At 48.2% G+C, this 21,706-nt stretch overlaps 1 protein-coding gene and 7 non-coding genes across 8 annotated transcripts in view; 3 read left to right on the top strand and 5 right to left on the bottom strand.

Moving 5' to 3' along the window:
• The window catches only part of LOC137316682 (zinc finger protein 850-like), a gene marked incomplete at its 5' end in the record, with an annotated part of 239,239 nt that overhangs the window by 68,675 nt on the left and 148,858 nt on the right, over positions 1-21,706 (top strand). The window lies entirely within an intron of this gene.
• trnaa-ugc (transfer RNA alanine (anticodon UGC)) lies at positions 1,667-1,738 on the bottom strand. The gene has a single exon. It is a non-coding gene; the product is annotated as a tRNA-Ala (tRNA).
• Positions 3,695-3,766, bottom strand: trnaa-ugc (transfer RNA alanine (anticodon UGC)). The gene has a single exon. It is a non-coding gene; the product is annotated as a tRNA-Ala (tRNA).
• Positions 5,619-5,690, bottom strand: trnaa-ugc (transfer RNA alanine (anticodon UGC)). Its single transcript has one exon. It is a non-coding gene; the product is annotated as a tRNA-Ala (tRNA).
• Positions 6,152-6,223, bottom strand: trnaa-cgc (transfer RNA alanine (anticodon CGC)). The gene has a single exon. It is a non-coding gene; the product is annotated as a tRNA-Ala (tRNA).
• trnaa-cgc (transfer RNA alanine (anticodon CGC)) lies at positions 6,473-6,544 on the top strand. The gene has a single exon. It is a non-coding gene; the product is annotated as a tRNA-Ala (tRNA).
• On the top strand, positions 7,017-7,088 carry trnaa-ugc (transfer RNA alanine (anticodon UGC)). The gene has a single exon. It is a non-coding gene; the product is annotated as a tRNA-Ala (tRNA).
• On the bottom strand, positions 8,810-8,881 carry trnaa-ugc (transfer RNA alanine (anticodon UGC)). Its single transcript has one exon. It is a non-coding gene; the product is annotated as a tRNA-Ala (tRNA).

Below are 21,706 nucleotides of genomic sequence, written 5' to 3'. Positions count from 1 at the left end.
ATTCCGATCAGTCGGCGGCTGCTGTGAACTGAGCTGCTGAGGAGACCGTGAGATGAAATCCTGCTCAGGGACAATTTGATGCTTGTGGAGCCTCAGAGGTTGGAATGAGCGGCACATCGAAATCAAGATTCGCCTTTCTGTGGGTAATTCTGGTGAGAAAATAGCTTTGGAGATGCTGGTGATTGAAACCAAAACCTCACACATGCAAAGCACGGGCTCTACCACTGAGCTTACATCCGCAGATAGGTGCAAATTACAACGAAGAGCTGATCTCCTTCATTTTATGAGGCCAGATAAGGATTTTTTTCGGGCTTCAATTCATCTGCTTTTCTGCTCCAACCAGACAATTAAACATGAAGTTTGCGGACCTGATATAATTGTTGGTAAACGGAAGAAACCAGGCCTCAGCACTCAGAGTAATGAGAAAGGGGGCGTTGAGAAGAAAGGCTGGGAGAGGGGGAGAGTCTCCTTTGGATGTGCTGTCACCATCCTCCCGATTTCAGGGCACATTTTTCGAACGCTCCCGTTATCAGTCACTTTGCTTACGGTTGGACGGGACTAGAAATCCTCAGACACATTGTGGCAGAGGCCGGCAAGAATATTTCGAGTCCCTGAGCTTCAGAGGAGGGTAAGGTGAGGCACAGACAGCATTGAGGATAATTTCACTATAGACGGATGCAGGACTTGCCCCAGGTGTGGTTTTGTGTTTAACGATCACTTCACTGAAAACACCTTGACGGTCTGGGGCTACAGACGGACATGATGGTCAGGAAAAGACCAGTTGGTTCATCAATCCTGCCCCACGTGCCTGGAGCATCGTGACCGGACACTTCCTACCGACACCACCCGCCCCTCCCACCGGAAACATGTAATCTCCTGGGAGCGGCGACAAACTAGAAACAAATCCAGCGCCAATGAGGAGGGGAAATTCTGGGAAATTCCTCCCCGAATCTCTCAGGCGATCGAATCGAGTTCGGTGGATCACACTGACCATGTGTAGTTTAACTGTAAAACCACTCACCTTCTATGTGATGCGATCTCTGCACCAGTCAAGAACTGGTCCAGATCCATCCAGAAGGCAAAGAGAGAGTCAGCACCCACCACACCAGCCGGCAATGCATTCCAGAGACTCAGTACTCTCTGGGAAAAGAAGAACCGCCCAACATCCAGACTATTCCTACCTCTGTGTAGTCTGAACGCCTGCCCGCTGCTCCTCCCCGATCTGTGAAACTGGAAATAATCTATTTCTTCACTCAGAGGGTGGTGAACCTGTGGAATTCTCCACCACAGAAGGCTGTGAAGGCCAAGTCACTGAATATATTTAAGAAAGAGAGATTTATACACACAGAAGGCATCAACGGGTATGGGGAGGGAGGGGGAATATGGTATTGAGATAGAGGATCAGCCATGATCATAAAAAATGGCGGAGCAGGCTCGAAGGGCCGAATGGCCGACTCGTGATCCTATTTTCTCTGTTATTATTACTGGGCCCGCTCTCCAGCCCCGGGATGGGAGCCATTTCAAAGGCGCGTGTGTGTTGCCATTGAATTTTATCGTGTGCAGAGCGTTCGGTTTTTCTCGAGGTGAAGAAACCCTTTCCTGTCCTTGTGTGTGAAGGTGAGGTGAGGACACGAGGGTCTTTTCAAAATTCGAAACATAAAGCGTTTGGAGATGCCGGGGATTGAACCCGAGACCTCATACATGCAAAGCATGCGCTCTTCCACTGAGCTACATCCCCACGCAAAAAAGCCCTCCACTTTCGAATAAAAAGTGGACTTTCCGCTCTGTCTCTCCCGGACAACGCGATGCCCAGTCGTTCCACGTGCTCACAATGTTCAACCTCTGCTTCAGTTCACGGGGTTTCTCCTCCTCTTTACTTTGAACTTTCCAAAAAAAAAGTCAGCGGAAATAAAAAAATACAATTGCCAATAGTCAGTGACGAGGTTGACATCCAACCTCTGAATCATAAAGTGAGATGGATGAATGACACAGCGTCAAACAAGAGCTGGGACTGCTCGCTCGACATTGCACCGTCACACATTCCTGTCATGTCGGCGGCTGCTGTGAGCTGAGCTGCTGAGGGGAAAGTGAAATGAAGTCCTGCTCCGAGACAATTTAATGCTTGCGGATCCTCAGAGTTTGGAATTCGCGGCACATCGAAATCAAGATTCGCCTTTCTGTGGGTAATTCTGGTGAAAAAAATAGCTTTGGAGATGCTGGTGATTGAAACCAAAACCTCACACATGCAAAGCACGGGCTCTACCACTGAGCTTACATCCGCAGATAGGTGCAAATTACAACGAAGAGCTGATCTCCTTCATTTTATGAGGCCACATAAGGATTTTTTTCGGGCTTCAATTCATCTGCTTTTCTGCTCCAACCAGACAATTAAACATGAAGTTTGCGGACCTGATATAATTGTTGGTAAACGGAAGAAACCAGGCCTCAGCACTCAGAGCAATGAGAATGGGGGCGTTGAGAAGAAAGGCTGGGAGAGGGGGAGAGACTCTTTGGATGTGCTGTCACCATCCTCCCGATTTCAGGGCACATTTTTCGAACGCTCCCGTTATCAGTCACTTTGCTTACGGTTGGACGGGACTAGAAATCCTCAGACACATTGTGGCAGAGGCCGGCAAGAATATTTCGAGTCCCTGAGCTTCAGAGGAGGGTAAGGTGAGGCACAGACAGCATTGAGGATAATTTCACTGGAGACGGATGCAGGACTTGCCCCAGGTGTGGTTTTGTGTTTAAAGATCACTTCACTGAAAACACCTTGACGGTCTGGGGCTACAGACGGACTTGATGGTCAGGAAAAGACCAGTTGGTTCATCAATCCTGCCCCACGTGCCTGGAGCATCCTGACCGGACACTTCCTACCGACACCACCCGCCCCTCCCACCGGAAACATGTAATCTCCTGGGAGCGGCGACAAACTAGAAACAAATCCAGCGCCAATGAGGAGGGGAAATTCTGGGAAATTCCTCCCCGAATCTCTCAGGCGATCGAATCGAGTTCAGTGGATCACACTGACCATGTGTAGTTTAACTGTAAAACCACTCACCTTCTATGTGATGCGATCTCTGCACCAGTCAAGAACTGGTCCAGATCCATCCAGAAGGCAAAGAGAGAGTCAGCACCCACCACACCAGCCGGCAATGCATTCCAGAGACTCAGTACTCTCTGGGAAAAGAAGAACCGCCCAACATCCAGACTATTCCTACCTCTGTGTTGTCTGAACGCCTGTCCGCTGCTCCTCCCCGATCTGTGAAAGTGGGAATAATCTATTTCTTCACTCAGAGGGTGGTGAACCTGTGGAATTCTCGACCACAGAAGGCTGTGGAGGCCAAGTCACTGAATATATTTAAGAAAGAGATTTCTACACACAGAAGGCATCAAGTGGTATGGGGAGCGAGCGGGAATATTGTATTGAGATGGAGGATCAGCCATGATCATATATAATGGCGGAGCAGGTTCGAAGGGCCGAATGGTCATCCTATTTTCTCTGTTATTATTCCTGGGCATGCTCTCCAGCCCCGGGATGGGAGCCATTTCAAAGGCGCGTGCGTGTTTCCATTGAATTTTATCGTGTGTTGAGCGTTCGGTTTTTCTCGAGGTGAAGAAATCCTTTCCTGTCCTTGTGTGAAGGTGAGGTGAGGACAAGAGGGTCTTTTCAAAATTCGAAATATAAAGCGTTTGGAGATACCGGGGATTGAACCCGGGACCTCATACATGCAAAGCATGCGCTCTCCCACTGAGCTACATCCCCACGCAAAAAAGCCCTCCACTTTCGAATAAAAAGTGGACTTTCCGCTCTGTCTCTCCCGGACAACGCGATGCCCAGTCGTTCCACGTGCTCACAATGTTCAACCTCTGCTTCAGTTCACGGGGTTTCTCCTCCTCTTTACTTCGAACTTTCCAAAAAAAAAGTCAGCGGAAATAAAAAAATACAATTGCCAATAGTCAGTGACGAGGCTGACATCCAACCTCTGAATCATAAAGTGAGATGGATGAATGACACAACGTCAAACAAGAGCTGGGACTGCTCGCTCGACATTGCACCGTCACACATTCCAGTCATGTCGGCGGCTGCTGTGAGCTGAGCTGCTGAGGGGACCGTGAGATGAAGTCCTGCTCCGAGACAATTTAATGCTTGTGGAGCCTCAGAAGTTGGAACTCGCTGCGCTCAGAAAGCGCGATACGCCTTACCGTGCGGACTTCTGATGAAAAATGTTGCTGGAGATGCTGGGGATTAAACCCACTTTCTCATACATGCAGAAGCTTACGCTCCACCACTGAGCAACATCCCCAAATGAAAATTCAGTCTAACCAGGGAAAGAAGAGCTGATTGTTCTCATTTTATGAGACCACCCAAGGTGGGTCTGCCACGTGAGAAGAAAGGGTGGGAGATGGGGAGAGACTCCTTTGGCTGTGCTGTAACCATCCTCCCGATTTCAGGGCACATTTTTCGAACGCTCCCGTTATCAGTCACTTTGCTTACGGTTGGACAGGACTGGAAATGCTCAGGCACATTGTGGTAGAGGCCGGCAAAAATATTTCGAATCCCTGAGCTTGAGAGGAGGGTAAGGTAAGACACAGACAGCATTGAGGATAATTTCACTATAGACGGATGCAGGACTTGCCCCAGGTGTGATTTTGTGTTTAACGATCACTTCACTGAAAACATCTTGACGATCTGGGGTTACAGACGGACATGATGGTCAGGAAAAGACCAGTTGGTTCATCAATCCTGCCCCACATGCCTGGAGCATCGTGACCAGACACTTCCTACCGACACCACCCGCCCCACCCACCGGAAACATGTAATCTCCTGGGCGCGGCGACAAACTAGAAACAAATCCAGCGCCAATAAGGAGGGGAAATTCTGGGAAATTCCTCCCCGACTCCCTCAGGCGATCGAATCGAGTTCAGTGGATCACACTGATCATGCGTGGGTTAACTGTAAAACCACTCACCTTCTATATGATGCGATCTCTGCCTCAGTCAAGAACTGGTCCAGATCCATCCAGAAGGCAAAGAGAGAGTCAGCACCCACCACACCAGCCGGCAATGCATTCCAGAGACTCAGTACTCTCTGGGAAATGAAGAACCGCCTCACATCCAGACTATTCCTACCTCTGTGTCGTCTGAACGCCTGTCCGCTGCTCCTCCCCGATCTGTGAAACTGGGAATAATCTATTTCTTCACTCAGAGGGTGGTGAACCTGTGGAATTCTCTCTCACAGATGGCTGTGGAGGCCAAGTCACTGAATATATTTAAGAACGACAGATTTCCACACACAGAAGGCATCAAAGAGTATGGAGAGAGAGCGGGAATGTGGAATTGAGAAAGTGGATCAGCCATGATCATATATAACGGCGGAGCAGGCTCGGAGGGCCCAATGGCCGACTCGTGATCCCATTTTCTCTGTTATTATTACTGGGCCCGCTCTCCAGCCCCGGGATGGGAGCCATTTCAAAGGCGCGTGCGTGCTTCCATTGAATTTTATCGTGTGCAGAGCGTTCGGTTTTCCTCGAGGTGAAGAAACCCTTTCCTGTCCTTGTGTGTGAAGGTGAGGTGAGGACAAGAGGCTCTTTTCAAAATTCGAAATATAAAGCGTTTGGAGATACCGGGGATTGAACCCGGGTCCTCATACATGCAAAGCATGCGCTCTCCCACTGAGCTACATGCCCACGGGAACAAGCCCTCCACTTTAGAGTAAAAGTGGGCTTTCCGCTCTGTCTCTCCCGGACAATGCGATGCCCAGTCGTTCCACGTGCTCACCATGTTCAACCTCTGCTTCAGTTCACGGGGTTTCTGCTCCTCTTTACTTTGAGCCTTCCAAAAAAAAAGTCAGCGGAATTTAAAAAAATACAATTGCCAATAGTCAGTGACGAGGCTGACATCCAACCTCTGAATCATAAAGTGAGATGGATGAATAACACAGTGTCAAACAAGAGCTGGGACTGCTCGCTCGACATTGCACCGTCACACATTCCGGTCAGTCGGCGGCTGCTGTGAGCTGAGCTGCTGAGGGGACCGTGAGATGAATTCCTGCGACGGGACAATTGCGGAGCCTCAGAAGTTGGAACTTGCTGTGCTCTGAAAGCGCGATTCGCCTTTCCGTGCGTAATTCTGATGAAAAAAGATTTTTTGGAGATGCTGGGGATTGAACCCAGGACCTCATACATGCGAAGCATGCGCTCTACCACTGAGCTACATCCCCATATGCAATAAATAGCTAACCAAGGAAAGAAGAACTGACCGTTCTCATTTTCTGAGCCCGTCCAAGGTGGATCTGCCACGTGATAGATTATTTGCAGTTTCAAAGATTGGGGCGGAGCACGGGACAGGCGTTTAGACGACACAGAGGTCAGAATAGGCTGGATGTTAGTCGGATCTTCATTTCCCAGAGAGTAGTGAGTCTCTGGAATGCATCAACTCTTCTTTCCCTGGTTAGACTGATTTCTTGTGTGGGGATGTAGCTCAGTGGTAGAGCGCATGCTTCGCATGTATGAGGTCCTGGGTTCAATCCCCAGCATCTCCAAATATATTTTTCATCAGAATTACGCACGGAAAGGCGAATCGCGCTTTCGAAGCGCAGCGAGTTCCAACTTTTGAGGCTCCACAAGCATTAAATTATCCCGGAGCAGGACTTCATCTCACGGTCCCCTCAGCAGCTCAGCTCATAGCAGCCGCCGACTGACTGGAATGTGTGACAGTGCAATGTCGAGCGAGCATTCCCAGCTCTTGTTTGACGCTGTGTCATTCATCCATCTCACTTTATGATTCAGAATTTGGATGTGAACCTCGTCACTGAGTAGTGGCAATTATATATATTTTTTATTTCCGCTGACATTGTTTTTGGAAAGTTCAAAGTAAAGAGGAGCAGAAACCCCGTGAACTGAAGCAGAGGTTGAACATTGTGAGCACGTGTGACGACTGGGCATCGCGTTGTCCGGGAGAGACAGAGCGGGAAGCCCACTTTTGTTATTCTAAATTTGAAGTAGTTGTGGGTAGGGGATGTAGCTCAGTGGAAGAGCGCATGCTTTGCATGTATGAAGTCCCGGGTTCAATCCCCGGCATCTCCAAACGCTTTATGTTTCGAATTTTGAAAAGACCCTCTTGTCCTCACCTCACCTTCACACACAAGGACAGGAAAGGGTTTCTTCACCTCGAGAAAAACCGAACGCTCTGCACACGATAAAATTCAATGGAAGCACGCACGCGCCTTTGAAATGGCTCCCATCCCGGGGCTGGAGAGCGGGCCCAGTAATAATAACAGGGAAAATAGGATCACGAGTCGGCCATTGGGCCCTTCGAGCCTGCTCCGCCATTATATATGATCATGGCTGATCCTCTATCTCAATACCACATTTCCGCTCTCTCTCCATACGCTTTGTTGCCTTCTGTGTGCACAAATCTTTCTTTCTTAAATATATTCAGTGACTTGGCCTCCACAGTATCCTATGGTGGAGAATTCGACACGTTCACCACCCTCTGAGTGAAGAAATAGATTATTCCCAGTTTCACAGATCGGGGAGGAGCAGCGGACGGGCGTTCAGACTACACAGAGGTAGGAATAGTCTGGATGTTCGACGGTTCTTCTTTTCCCAGAGAGTACTGAGTCTCTGGAATGCAGTGCAGGCTGGTGTGGTGGGTGTTGACTCTCTCTTTGCCTTCTGGATGGATCTTGACCAGTTCTTGACTGAGGCAGAGATCGCATCATATAGAAGGTGAGTGGTTTTACAGTTAACCTACACATGGTCAGTGTGATCCACTGAACTCGATTCGATCGCCGGAGGGATTCGGGGAGGAATTTCCCAGAATTTCCCCTCCTTATTGGCGCTGGATTTGTTTCTGGTTTGTCGCCGCTCCCAGGAGATTACATGTTTCCGGTGGGAGGGGCGGGTGGTGTCGGTAGGAAGTGTCTGGTCACGATGCTCCAGGCATGTGGGGCAGGATTGATGAACCAACTGGTCTTTTCCTGACCATCATGTCCGTCTGTAACCTCAGCTGGTCAAGGTGTTTTCAGTGAAGTGATCGTTAAACACAAAACCACACCAGGGGCAAGTCCTGCATCCGTCTGTAGTGAAATTATACTCAATTCTGTCTGTGTCTCACCTTACCCTCCTCTGAAGCTCAGGGACTTGAAATATTCTTGCCGGCCTCTGCCACAATGTGTCTGAGGATTTCTAGTCCCGTCCAACCGTAAGCAAAGTGACTGATAACGGGAGCGTTCGAAAAATGTGCCCTGAAATCGGGAGGATGGTGACAGCACATCCAAAGGAGACTCTCCCCCTCTCCCACCCTATTCCTCCCTCTGTGTCGTCTGAACGCCTGTCCGCTGCTCCTCCCCGATCTGTGAAACTGGGAATAATCTATTTTTTTACTCAGAGGGTGGTGAAGCTGTGGAATTCTGTCCCACAGAAGGCTGTGGAGGCCAAGTCACTGAATATACTTGAGAAGGCGATAGATGGATTTCCAGACACAGAAGGCATCAAGGGGTATTGAGAGAGAGCGGGAATCTGGGGTATTGAGATCGAGAATCAGCCATGATCATATCCAATGGCGGAGCTGGCTCGAAGGGCCGAATGTCCGACTCGTGATCCTATTTTCTCTTATTATTACTGGGCCCGCTCTCCAGCCCCGGGATGGGAGCCATTTCAAAAGCGCGTGCGTGCTTCCATTGCATTTTATCGTGTGCAGAGCGTTCGGTTTTTCTCGAGGTGAAGAAACCCTTTCCTGTCCTTGTGTGTGAAGGTGAGGTGAGGACAAGAGGGTCTTTTCAAAATTCGAAACATAAAGCGTTTGGAGATGCCGGGGATTGAACACGGGACCTCATACATGCAAAGCATGCGCTCTACCACTGAGCTACATCCCCTCAGGAAAAAACGCTTCAACTTTAGAATAAAAAAGTGGGCTTTCCGCTCTGTCTCTCCCGGACAACGAGAGGCCCAGTCCTCACACGTGCTCCAAATGTTCAACCTCTGCTTCAGTTCACGGGGTATCTGCTCCTCTTTACTTTGAACTTTCCAAAAAAAAGTCAGCGGAAATAAAAAAAATACAATTGCCAATAGTCAGTGACGAGGTTGACATCCAACCTCTGAATCATAAAGTGAGATGGATGAATGACACAGTGTCAAACAAGAGCTGGGACTGCTCGCTTGACATTGCCCTGTCACACATTCCAGTCAGTCGGCGGCGGCGATGAGCTGAGCTGCTGATGAGACCGTGAGATGAAGTCCTGCTCCGGGGCAATTTAATGCTTGTGGAGCCTCAGAAGTTGGAAGTCGCTGCGCTCAGAAAGCGCGATTCGCCTTTCCGTGCGTAATTCTGTTGAAACTTTTTTTGGAGATGCTGGGGATTGAACACTGGACCTTGCGCTCCACCACTGAGCGATATCCCCAGATGAAATGCTTTTTTAAACAGGGAAAGAAGAACTGATTGTTCTCATTTTATGAGACCATCCAAGGTGGGTATGCCAGGTGGTAGATTATTTCCAGTTTCAAAGAAGTGGAAGTGTCCGGGGGTATGCTTCTGACAGGCAACATGTCAGAGTCCATGAGGAAAGGCATCATCATCCTCATCTACAAGCGGAAGGGCGAGAGGGAAGAAATCAGAAATTAGGCACCCGTTTCCATGCTAAATGTTGACTACAAGATTCTGTCTGAGGTCCTCCCAACCGGTTCTGCTCTGGAGCTGCTGATCCACCCGGATCATACCTGTACTGTACCTGGCAGGAAGATGCCTGATAGCCTGGCACGACTCAGTGATACGATCGCCTCCGTGCAGGATGCGGGGTGAACACCTGGCTCATCAGCCTGGACCAGCAGAAGGACTTCGACTGAATATCCCACATGTACATGATGGACGTGCTCTTTAAAATGTAGTTTGAGGAGGCAATCTGCGATTGGATCCGACCGCTCCACACAGAAATCTATAGCGCAGTGCTAATCAATGGTTGGGAGTCCGAGAGCTTTCCATTCACATCTGGAGTCAGGCAGGGCTGTTTCTGTCTGTGGTCTTGTTTGTGTGTTGTATCGATCCGTTTGCTGCATCCATCAGGAAGGTCGCAGGCATGGGGGAGGGGGGGGGGTGGGGTTGGTGACGATCCCAGGCAGTGGAGGCTCTCAGGTTAAAGGTTTCCTCTACATGGACGACGTCACCGTCTTCTGCTCTGATCAGCGGTCGGTTCACAGACTGATGGGCATCTGCGACTGTTTCGAGCTGCCCTCGGGGTCTAGAGTGAACCGAAATAAAAGCGAGGCCATCTTATTTGGCAAGTGGAGGCCAAGTCCTTTGTCCCCTTCACTGTTAGGTTCGACTATATGAAGGTGCTGGGCATGTGGTTCGGGGGGTCCCTGGCCTGCACCATGAAACGGGGAGAGCGGGTCGCCAAGTCCAAACAGAAGCTTGTTATGGAGGTGGGGCTCTCCCTCTCCATAACCGGCAGGGACCTGGTGATAAGGTGTGAGGTACTCGCAGTTTTGCTCCACGTGGCCAGGGTGTGGCCCATACCCCGCTGATCCGCCGTCACAGTCACCCGAGCTATCTTGCACTTTGTCTCGAGGTCCAAGGCAGAACTTGTCCGCAGGGACACCACGTCCAAGACCCCTGACAAAGGGGGGAAGACTGTCCCCAAAACTACTCTGATGCTGATTGCCACCTTTGTGTGTGGCTGCCTGGGGATATGTGTAGAGCCCCAGTACGCAAACACCAAGTGTCACTACGTGCTGCGTTTTTACCTGTCCCCCACACTGAGAAGGCTGGGTCTGGCCACGCTGGCCGAGCAGACGCAAGACGTCTCGGCCAACTGAACCGTAATCCCCCAACCCCACCTGTCCCAGGTGGAGAGGATCCTGACGACCACAAGGCCGCCAGACAGTGGGAGTCCTGCAGGTAAAGGAGAGGGCGGATCTGATCCAGCAGTTCCCCGAACAGACCGTCGATGCCATTTGGCAGAATGACTCATTGCCAGAACTGACCAACCGGCGCCAGGATGTAGCCTGGATGATGGTGAGAAGGGCCCTGCCACTGCGGTCCTTCCAAAACTCACGCAATCTCAGAACCACCGCGAGCTGCCCTCGAGACTGCAGCAAGGAGGAGACCATCGTCCATCTCCTGGTGGGCTGACCCTTGGTGCAGAAGATGTGGAGACAGATGTATTTTTATCTGTCCGGGTTCATCCCCAACACCTCAGTAACACAGGACATTGTGCTCTCCGGGCAGTTCCCCAGGACGCACACCAAGACAGAAATCAACTGCTTCTGGAAAACCATCAAGTCAGTGAAGTTGGCCCTTTGGTCCGCCCGAAACCTGCTGGTCTTCCAGCTGAAGGAGCTGTCCATGATCGAGTGTTGCCGACTGGCATACTCCAAGTTCCAGGAGTACGTGCTGAGGGATGTAATGAAATGAGGTGCGGCCTACATAAATGCTTTATGGGGAAAGGCCACTGTATAAGGCCATTTCACATTGTATTGTACAGCATGCATTAGAAGATATGTTCTGTGATTTGAATTATAATAATGAGGTCATTGTGTGAACGATCTGTATTGTTTTGAACGGTAATTGTGATTTACATTGAAATGTGTATATCCTTAAATTTTAAGAAATAAAGTATATTTTGAAATTTTAATAAAATCTTCGGGCACAAATACACAAATCACGAAAAGTAGCGACGCAGGTTAAAAAAAGGCAAATCAAGCACTGGGTTTCAAATCTAGAGAAATAGAATTGATAAGCAAAGAAGCTATGTTAAACTTTTATGGAGCCTTGTTTAGGCCACACTTGGAGTATTGTGCACAGTCTGGTCGCCATATTATAGGAAGGATATAAAGGCATTGGAGATGGTGCAAAAAAGATTCACAAGGGTGATACCATAACTGAGAGGTTATCCTTATCAGGAAAGGCTGAACAGGATGGATCTCTTTTCTGTAAGGTTTTGGGAGGGTAGATGTAGAGAAAATGTTTCCACTTGTGAGGGAGACCAAAATTAGAGGTCATAAATATTAGATAGTCACTAATAAATCCAGGAATTCAGGTTAAACGTCTTTCCCTAAAGAGTGGTTAGAATGTGGAACGCGCTACCACAGGGAGTAGTTGAGGCAAATAACGTAGATGCATTGAAAGGGAAGCTAGATGAGAAGAAGAGGGAGAAAGAAATATGGTGTCCTGATAGGGATAGATGAAGTAGGGAGGGAGGAGGCTCGTGTGGAGCCTAAAAGCTGGCATAAACCAGTTGGGCCGAATGGCCTGTTTCTGTGCTGTGGTTTCGATGTAACTCAATGTACTGTTTTGAGGGCGGCGGAAGAGAAGTCGGACCTGGGGGTCCATATTCACAAATCTTTGAAAGTGGCAGGGCAAGTTGATAAGGTGGTTAAGCAAGCGTATGGGATACACGGGTTTTTACATAGGGGCATTGAATACACAAATAGGGAAGTCATGTTATACCTTCACAAAAAGACTGGTTAGGCCTCAGCTGGAGTATTGTGTGCAACACTGGGCATCACACTTTAAGAAGGATGTCAAGGCATTGGAGAGGGTACAGAGGAGACTTACCTGGGTGATGCCAGGGATGAGTGACTTCAGTTATGTGGAGGGATTGGAGAAGCTGGGATTGTCCTCCTTAGATCAGAGAAGGCTCAGGGGAGACCATTAGTGGTGTTCAAAATAATGAGGGTTTTTTATAGATCAAATAGTGGAAACTGCATACTCTGGCAACTGGATTGGTAACTAGAGGTCATAGGATTAAAATAATTGCCAAAACAACTAGAGGGGAAATGTGGAGCATATTTTTTACACAGAGGGTTGTTAAGCACTGCCTGAAAGGATGGAGTCCCTTTTAGAGACTGTCTTCGTGTCAGAGACTCAAAATTCATACTTTAACTGGGAAACTGCAGGAACAGAGTGAAACGGGTTTACTTGTGTCCCTGGATTCAATGCACAATGTGGAGAAATCTGTAAAATTTATAATTGAATCGGCAGGAGTGAACATGGTCAATACAATTATATGAAAACTCTAAATGAAGCCGCTCATTGTTGTTGGACCAGTACTTTCTGAGCACAGCTTTTAACTTTATTCCTGAGAGAGGTCTCATTAAGACAAGGTTCTGAACTTTGAGATGTTTGTGATATATCCACGTCATCATTTACAAGGAGGCAAAGCTGCTGAAGAAATGTGTTTGTTCAAATGACTGTAACTAATAGCAATGATCAGGGGTATAGCCGTGTCAGTGGAGATTTACCCCCTGTATAAATCAGGGATCGCTGTCATGAATCCACACAGAGTGCCTGCCGGAGCTGCGGTTTCCAGGCCAACGGAAATCATTGCTTCTCACAGAAATGGGATATTCAGTAATGTATCTGATAGAATGTATTTATTATCCTGTTCTTGCAGCCGTTGGAGTTCCAGGTAAGCCATTATCTCAGCTGTTCATGGTCTAAATCGATATTAACTCTGCTGCTGTATTTGGCACTATTTTTCTCCCATCGTGTATTACACAGTGGACTGTTCTGTTCTATCAGTTGATCGATTGTCCTAAGTCTCTGCTATTGTTGTCTTATAGCAGCTGCATTGTATGCCTTATGATCTTGTATATCCAACCTTGGCATTGTTACTGGATTATTCCCTGTACTGAATGTATTGGAATCAGGTGTCTGGGCTAAGAGCTGGTCTCAGACCATCAGGAGCTGTGAACAGTTTCATGTTGTGGAACTAAACTCTCCTGGAATATTTTTTCATCAATGTGTTTTCAGTGATTGATAATGAGACAGCTCACGGTCACGGTGTCACAAGGAGGCGGCGCAATGTCCTCCCTCCCCTATAACATGGTACGGTTTAACAGGGATTTCAATGTATTTATTGGTTATCACTGTTATGGAAGATTATTTCATTGTGTGTGTATCTGACACCGCTTCAGATGTCTGGCTACTGAACTGAGTTTGTTGCTGATTCTTTCACATCTCATTCTCTGCTTCACTGTCGATGAATTCACTGTAAAATGCAATGTTTTGAGGTTACGTTTTGTCAGTTTGCACTGTTTCTGTTGAGATCATGAGCCGTTCTATTTATCGATAGATTGGAAGCAGCAGCGGTGATGTTGGCGTTTTGTTAATTGAACAATGCCGCCATCTAACGCTGTACTTTGTAATTGCAGGAGAAGGAATTTTAATTATTGTGAGGTGTGTCTGGGAGAGGCATTCGATTCTGTTCACTCCATGCATTGTAGATGAAGTGAACAGTGTAGGTGAACAGCTGGAGAGTTGGATGATTTGTGGAAACATTAAAATATTCACAGAGGGTTCACTATTTCATAAACTGGCACTAAGAATAGGATCATTGGAACAAGGGGCTGGTGAAAAGAAAGCAGGCGCAGGATGTTAGGATTTAGTCGGATCTGAAAAGGGGCATTGAGAAAGAGAGTAGAGAGAGTGCGGAGAGATAGAGAGGAGCGATCGAGAATGAAACTGAGAAGGAAAACGAGGGATAGGGGGAGAAGGAACGATAGAAAAAGAGAGACAGAGAGAGAGATACACACACAGAGAACGAGAGAGGGGGGAGAGACAGAGCAGCAGCGGTGTGAATCATCCATTGGAATGAACTGCTAAAACTTCCAGTATAATTATGAAGAGGAAATGTCACTTGAAGGTGTTATTAGGATGTTGTCAGATTGTGAGAGTTTTATTGTACTCTCTCCGGGTGTGTTTATCACTATCAGATCCTCAGTCTGTTTATGTGAATGTTCCTTTTACTTGTTCACTGATTGAATATATAAACATAATTGAAATGTATTTAAAGAATAAAATCAGTGCTTCCTTGATCGCATTGAATTATGGGGATATTGCATTCTAGAAGCTATGTGTCAGCTTTATTCAATGAAGAACGAGGAGAATTCAATGATTGTATTTTAATGTAATTTTAATTGAATTTGCAAAGAAAATTTATTGAACACATTATGGAAACAACGAGCAGTTTATTGACACCAATAACCACAGAAATTAATGGTTGAATTCATTAATTGGATTGTGTGAGTTGGACTAGATTAGATTTCCTCTAACACTCTGCTGCAGTCTCTCCCTGTGAATCCCAGCCTCTCCTCCGACGGCATCGAATCCTCCGTCTCCTCATCCGTTCCTTCAGTTCATTCGCTTTCCCAAACTATCTGCTACTGATTCCCCTCCAGCTCATACATGCCCTTTTCCTTGCTCTCCCTCCCAATCTCACTCGCTCGCTCGGCCTCCAGTTGCCTCTTCTAATCCAATCCGAAGCCTCCAACTCACCGCCACGGATCACGGTCTTTCCCGTTTTGTGCCGGCCCCTGTCGACTCTCTCCACCCACAGCAACAAACCAGCAGGACCCGCCTCTGTCCCCTCACCTTGCCGGCCCTCGCTCACTTTCCCGTCCATCTGGAGCCCAAATCCGGATTTAACCCGTTGGATTCCCGGTGTTTAAATCCCTCCTTCCTTCCCCACTGGCACTGCCCCCTCACTCGGCCCTTCCAGTGGATCTGGTGCTCACTTTACTCACTTTCTGTATCAATTTCCCAATTCATTATTGATCATTGTGTTTAAAAGCATTTCTGTGCCCGAAAGCGCTGCCAAGGTCAGTGAATCAGTTTCAACCGTTTGATGCAGCAACAAAGCTAGAAATTTTACCCCAGATCCTCTCAACTGGTGCTTTGACTCCAGGTCTGATCAGTAATTTCTCTCCTTCCTTTTCTCTCTCTTACAGTTAATTTGGTGGCGATTGTGATCCTGTCCCGAGGAAAGTGCGGACTCTCCAAATGTATCACTCGCTACCTGGTGGGAATGGCGGCGGCCGATCTCCTGGTCGTTATCACCGATGTCATAATGTGGCGCATTGTTGAGATTTATTTCCCAGTTTCATTCTTGACCATTACCCCCGTGTGCCGTCTCATCGCCATCCTGATCTATGCAACCACAGCGGCCTCTGTCTGGTTTACAGTGGTTTTCACCTTTGATCGATTTGTCGCCATTTGTTGTCAGAAGCTGAAAACAAAATATTGCACCGAGAAAACGGCGGCTGTTGTTATCGGGGTGGTGAGTGCGCTGAGCTGTTTACTAAACATTCCCTGGTACTTTGTATTTGTCCAGGAATATATAATGGACAATGTACCCCGGGGTTGTGTCTTGAAACCGACATTTTTTACTTCACCCGCATGGGCAGCGTTTGACTTGATTAATCTCGTGTTAATGCCGTGTCTCCCATTCATTCTGATTTTACTGTTCAATGTTCTCACCGCCAGGCACATTTTAGCGGCCAGTAGAGTCCGCAGGGGACTCCGGGGCCGCAGCAATGGAGAGAATCACAAGGATCCAGAGATGGAGAACCGAAGGAAATCCATCATTTTACTCTTCAGTATATCAGGCAGTTTTATATTGTTATTGAGCACAGTCGTTTTTTATATTATCTCTCTGCGAATAACAAACGCCCAGTACTATCCGGTCAGTGACATTGAATCAGCCGGATTCATGCTTCAACTTCTCAGTTCCTGCACCAACACGTGTATTTATGCTGTGACCCAGACTAAATTCAGAGAGGAGCTGAAGAACGGGCTTAAATACCCACTGAATCTAATTGTTAGATTAGTTAAATCATAGAAATCAACTAAATTAACTAAAAAGTCGTCTATTGGAGTAGATTTTCACGTTTGGCGGTGGCATAAGACGGACGTAACGGATCGGGCGCCCGTTATTCACCGCGCCTGATTTTACTATCCATTGACATCAATGAGTTCACTAAAATAACTGATATCAATCCAATACTTTAAATACATTTGGAAATACCAGACAGGAATTATATTTTACCCGACAAATGCGGTGTTGTGAAATGATACAAGATGTGTTTCTAACATGAAATGGTTTGCTGTTATTAGTCTGGAAATAATATGATTTCAATATTCAATGCTTGATCCTGAAATGAATAAAATCAAATCCTCATCCGGACCGTTATCAACTGGTAAAATATTAATGTAATTTCAAACTCCAGTGGGGAGTTCCGGAGATCGTTTCCTCTCTGAGCTGCTGTGAAGCAAAGTTTACTCACTGCAGGGAGTTTAATGGGACATGAGGCTGGGCCTGGTTACACAGATCTATAAGGAAACCTCCTGATATCTTTCTGAGACGAACAGGGGTCGCGATATTTCTCATGGCCATAGCAGGCCAAGGGAAAGCTCACCTTCTCCTCCTCGCACAGCAAAATATAAGTTAAAAATAAACTTCTCAGTGTTCTGGATCACTCAATGCCCATCGATAGGGCGGCTCCTCCACCCATTTGTAACTGACATTAAATGGTGTCACCTGTACGTCATAATACTCTGATTTACATATTACACGTGGTCTGACCGGAAACAGGTGGGTGTTGCTCCGGCCGCTCTTCTCAGGACCCGACCCACGATGGTGGAGGCAGGAACTCCAACGTTAAAGGGGCGGTAAGTGACCTGACACCATTTACTAGCCTCTGACACGCCATTTCCGCCAGGCGGGGATACATAAAATGGGCCACACCAAGAAGCTCGACACCATCCAAGATAAAGCAGCCCGCTTGATTGGCACCCCATCCACCACCCTAAACATTCACTCCCTTCACCACCGGCGCACTGTGGCTGCAGTGTGGACCATCCACAGGATGCACTGCAGCAACTCGCCAAGGCTTCTTCGACAGCACCTCCCAAACCCGCGACCTCTACCACCTAGAAGGACAAGGGCAGCAGGCGCATGGGAACAACACCACCTGCACGTTCCACTCCAAGTCACACACCATCCCGACTTGGAAATATATCGCCGTTCCTTCATTGTCGCTGGGTCAAAATCCTGGAACTCCCTTCCTTACAGCACTGTGGGAGAACCGTCACCACACGGACTGCAGCGGTTCAAGAAGGCGGCTCACCACCACCTTCTCAAGGGCAATTAGGGATGGGCAATAAATGCCGGCCTTGCCAGCGACGCCCACATCCCGTGAACGAATAAAAAAAAACACCTTTCCTGACCTACGCCCTAGTATTAATCTTGGAAGCCCACAAGCTGGTCCATTGTCTCAAACTGCACAGGTTCACAACACGTGGAGGGAAAATTTCACCATCGCTGGTGGCTGAACTGGTGGAGCGGATCACCCGCCCCTCATAGAACAGGCCCGACATTACCCCCTACGTCTCTAATCCCAAAGTTCGACAGGTGTGTGAAGCACATCACACACTGTTTGCCAAACACTGAAATGAATGTGAGCGAATCGATCCATGTATTCAGGTAAAAGGTGATAACCCCCCGCCCCTCCGCCCCTCCTTAGAGACAGGATCCCTATACCGTGGAGTCGAAGTAGGGGTTCACCCCCAACAGCTCGGTAACACAGGATGCAGTGCTCTGCGGGCAGTTCCCTTGGACGCACCTCCAGATAGATATGAACTGCTGCTGGAAGGCCATCAACTCGGTGAAGGAGGCCCGCTGGTCTTCCTAAAACCAGCTGGTCTTCCAGGTGAAGGAGCTGTTCACGATGGAAGGCCCAGGAGTCGGTGCTGTGGGAAGCACTGAAGTAAGGTGCGGCCTGCCCAAAGGCTCTATGGGGAAAGACCACCTTGTAAGGCCATTTTACCTTGTATTGTTCAGCACGTATTTGAAAATATGTTCTACGTTTTCAATTGTAATAACGGAATCGTAGCGTGTACGATATCCATACTATTGTTTTGAATTGCAATTGTGATATTTACATTGAACTGTGTGTATCCATAAATCTTGAAATATTTTTTAAAAGTTTCAGTCTCACCGTGTGTGCTGTTATTGGACAGTGAACAGTGGAAACACAGCCGGACAGTAAAGATGTGGGGAGTTATAAAAAGAACATCTATTGCAGGACCAGGTGAGAAATAGGATTAATTTCTTAGTGATGTGAAACTAGGGGCTGCAGAGGAGCAAAAGGATTTGGGTGTCTAGGTGCACCAATCACGAAAAGCTACTGCACATGTCCAAAATTTAAAGGTCCCAATTTCTAGTCTGTCATATCCCAAGGTACTGCTGTCAGGTATTTCGCCAACTCTCTGGAATTTGCTGATATAATCAGGCCCCACTGCCTCGCTCGCTGGTTCATTCCATCCATCCAGCGCCCTCTGCATTAAAAAGGTTACATTCAATCATTCTGCTCATCCTCTGCCCCAGGGAGAGAAGACTAATAGTGGCGGGAGGACCCAGACCATCAGCCTTATATGAGTTTGGACGTTTCTGTTTTTAATTCAGGTTATTTTATTTGCAATTATTTCCCTTTTATGTACCTTTATATTTTAATTTCATTATTGCAGATTTTGCATTTTTGAACAAATTCTCCAAACCCTTTGCGCAGTGAGTGCTGACTCCGGGCCCATTGATTGACAGCTCTCACCACCTCCACCCCCACCCCCACTACCCCGGGCTGACTCCTCCCATCACGTTACACGCATCACGCAGCAGCGTCACTCACCTTACCGCGCTGACGTCCTTGCGCCGCGTTGCCTTAGCAACAGGCCCGCGCCCGGAGGATGATGATTGCGGCCCAAGGCCGGTGGGCGGACGGGCGCTGCTGTGGGCGGGGGAGGGACCGACAGAGGGAGGGCCCGCACCGGGGAGTGGCCTGAGAGGGGTGGCGGGCGGAGTTACTCGGGGCCTCCTGTGGGCCCCGTGAATCTGAACTCTGTCAGCGCCCGGTGTGGAGCTGGGCTCGGGGGGGAGTCACTCTCCCGCCTCTCGGTCAAACGGGCCGTGGGTCGGAGCCCGAAAGTGAGCGAGAATCAAACAGCACAGGGAGAGGCCGCTCGGCCCATCGCGCCTGTGCCGGCTCTGTGAAAGAGGCCGCTCGGCCCATCGCGCCTGTGCCGGCCCTGTGAAAGAGCGATCCCATTAGTCCCACTCCCCCTGCTCTTTCACCACAGTCCCGCAAATTTCCCCCCTTCAAGGATTGAGCCGATTCCCTTTTGAAAGTTATTATTGAATCTGCTCCCACCGCCCTTTCAGGCAGTGAATTCCAGATCAGAACAACTCGCTGCCTAAAAACATTCTCCTCATCTCCCTCTGGCTCTTTTCCCAATTCCCTTCAATCTGTGTCCTCTGGTTACCGACCCTCCCGCCTGTGGCAACAGTTTCTCCCCATCGACTCCATCAAAACCCCTCCTCATTTTCAACCCCTCCATTAAATCTCCCCTGAACCGTCTCTGCTCGAAGGAGAACAATCCCAGCTTCTCCAGTCTCTCCCGGGAACTGAAGTCCCTCATCCCCGGTACCATTCTGGTAAATCTCCCCTGAACCTTCTCTGCTCCAAAGAGAGTAATCCCAGCTTCTCTATTCTATCCGCATAATTATTATTATTTATTAAGTGGGTTGTGCTGGGTATCTGGAAGCTGTAATTCGGTGAGTAGAAAGCAGTGGGAGGATAAGTCTGCAGATTGATTTTGGGAGATGGTGAAGACGGTGATCGTGGATTCAGACAAGGGAGGGAGGTGGTCTTTGAGACCGTCCGTGCTCTGTTGTAAGATCTCACTGTGTGTGTCTTGTTCCAGCCGTTCCCATTTGTACCTGTGACCTGACTGGCGGAGTCTGCGAACTCGACTGCTGCTGTGACCCTGACTGTTCCTCCGTGGACATCAATGTCTTCCCCATCTGTCTGCCGGGCAGTGAACCGTAAGTTTCTGTTCGTGTGTTACTGCATTGGCTCCCGGTCCGGCAAAGCCTCGATTTTAAGACACTCGTTCTCGTTTTCAAATCCCTCCATGGTCCTCGCCCGCTCCCTATCTCTGTAACCTCCTCCAACCGATTTAATCTCCATCGACAACCCCATGTCACTCCAACCTATCATGGATTCTACCCAACCCATTTATCTTCGCTCACAGCCCATGTATACTCTACGCACGATCATTGCTGGGACACTCAGGTCTGTGATACACACAGTCGGTGCTGGGACACTCACTTCTGTTATACATACAGTCAGTGATGGGACACTCAGTCCTGTTATACACACAGACAGTGCTGGGAAACTCAGTCCTTTTTATACACATTGTCAGAGCTGGGACACTCAGTCCTGTTATACACATGGTCAGTGCTGGGAAACTCAGTCCTGTTATACACATTGTCAGTGCTGGGACACTCAGTCCTGTTATACACACAATCAGTGCTGGGACATTCAGTCCTGTTATACACACAGTCAGTGCTGGGACACTCAGTCCTGTTGAACACACAGTCAGTGCTAGGACACCCAATCCTGTTATACATACAGTCAGTGCTGGGTGAGTCACTCCTGTTATACACACAGTCAGTGCTGGGACATATTGGATATATTGGCCTTGGAGGGAGGACAGTGCAGATTCACCAGAATGAGACTGAAGCTTGAAGGGTTCAATTAATGAGGACCGGTTGCACAAACTGGGTTTGCATTCCCTTGAGTTTCAACGGTTGGGGGGTGATCTGATCCAGATATTTAAAATTATAAAGGGATTCGATAGGGTGGAAATAAAAACTATTTTCTCTCGTCAGTGAATCCAGAACAAGAGGTCATAAACTTAAATTTAGAGCTAGGGTGTCTTGGATTCAAATCAGGAATCTCTTTTTCACACAAGGGTAGTGGAAATCTGCTCAGGCTGATTGAAGTGGACCCTGTGATTTAATGGAATTTTCTGTCCTGTCAGACTTGGACATCTTGTAGATCCATTTTTTAAATTGGTGGAGGAACTC

The sequence above is a fragment of the Heptranchias perlo genome, unplaced genomic scaffold (genome assembly GCF_035084215.1).
Source record: "Heptranchias perlo isolate sHepPer1 unplaced genomic scaffold, sHepPer1.hap1 HAP1_SCAFFOLD_60, whole genome shotgun sequence".
Lineage (NCBI taxonomy): Eukaryota > Metazoa > Chordata > Chondrichthyes > Hexanchiformes > Hexanchidae > Heptranchias > Heptranchias perlo.
This window is presented reverse-complemented; position numbering and strand designations above follow the sequence as displayed.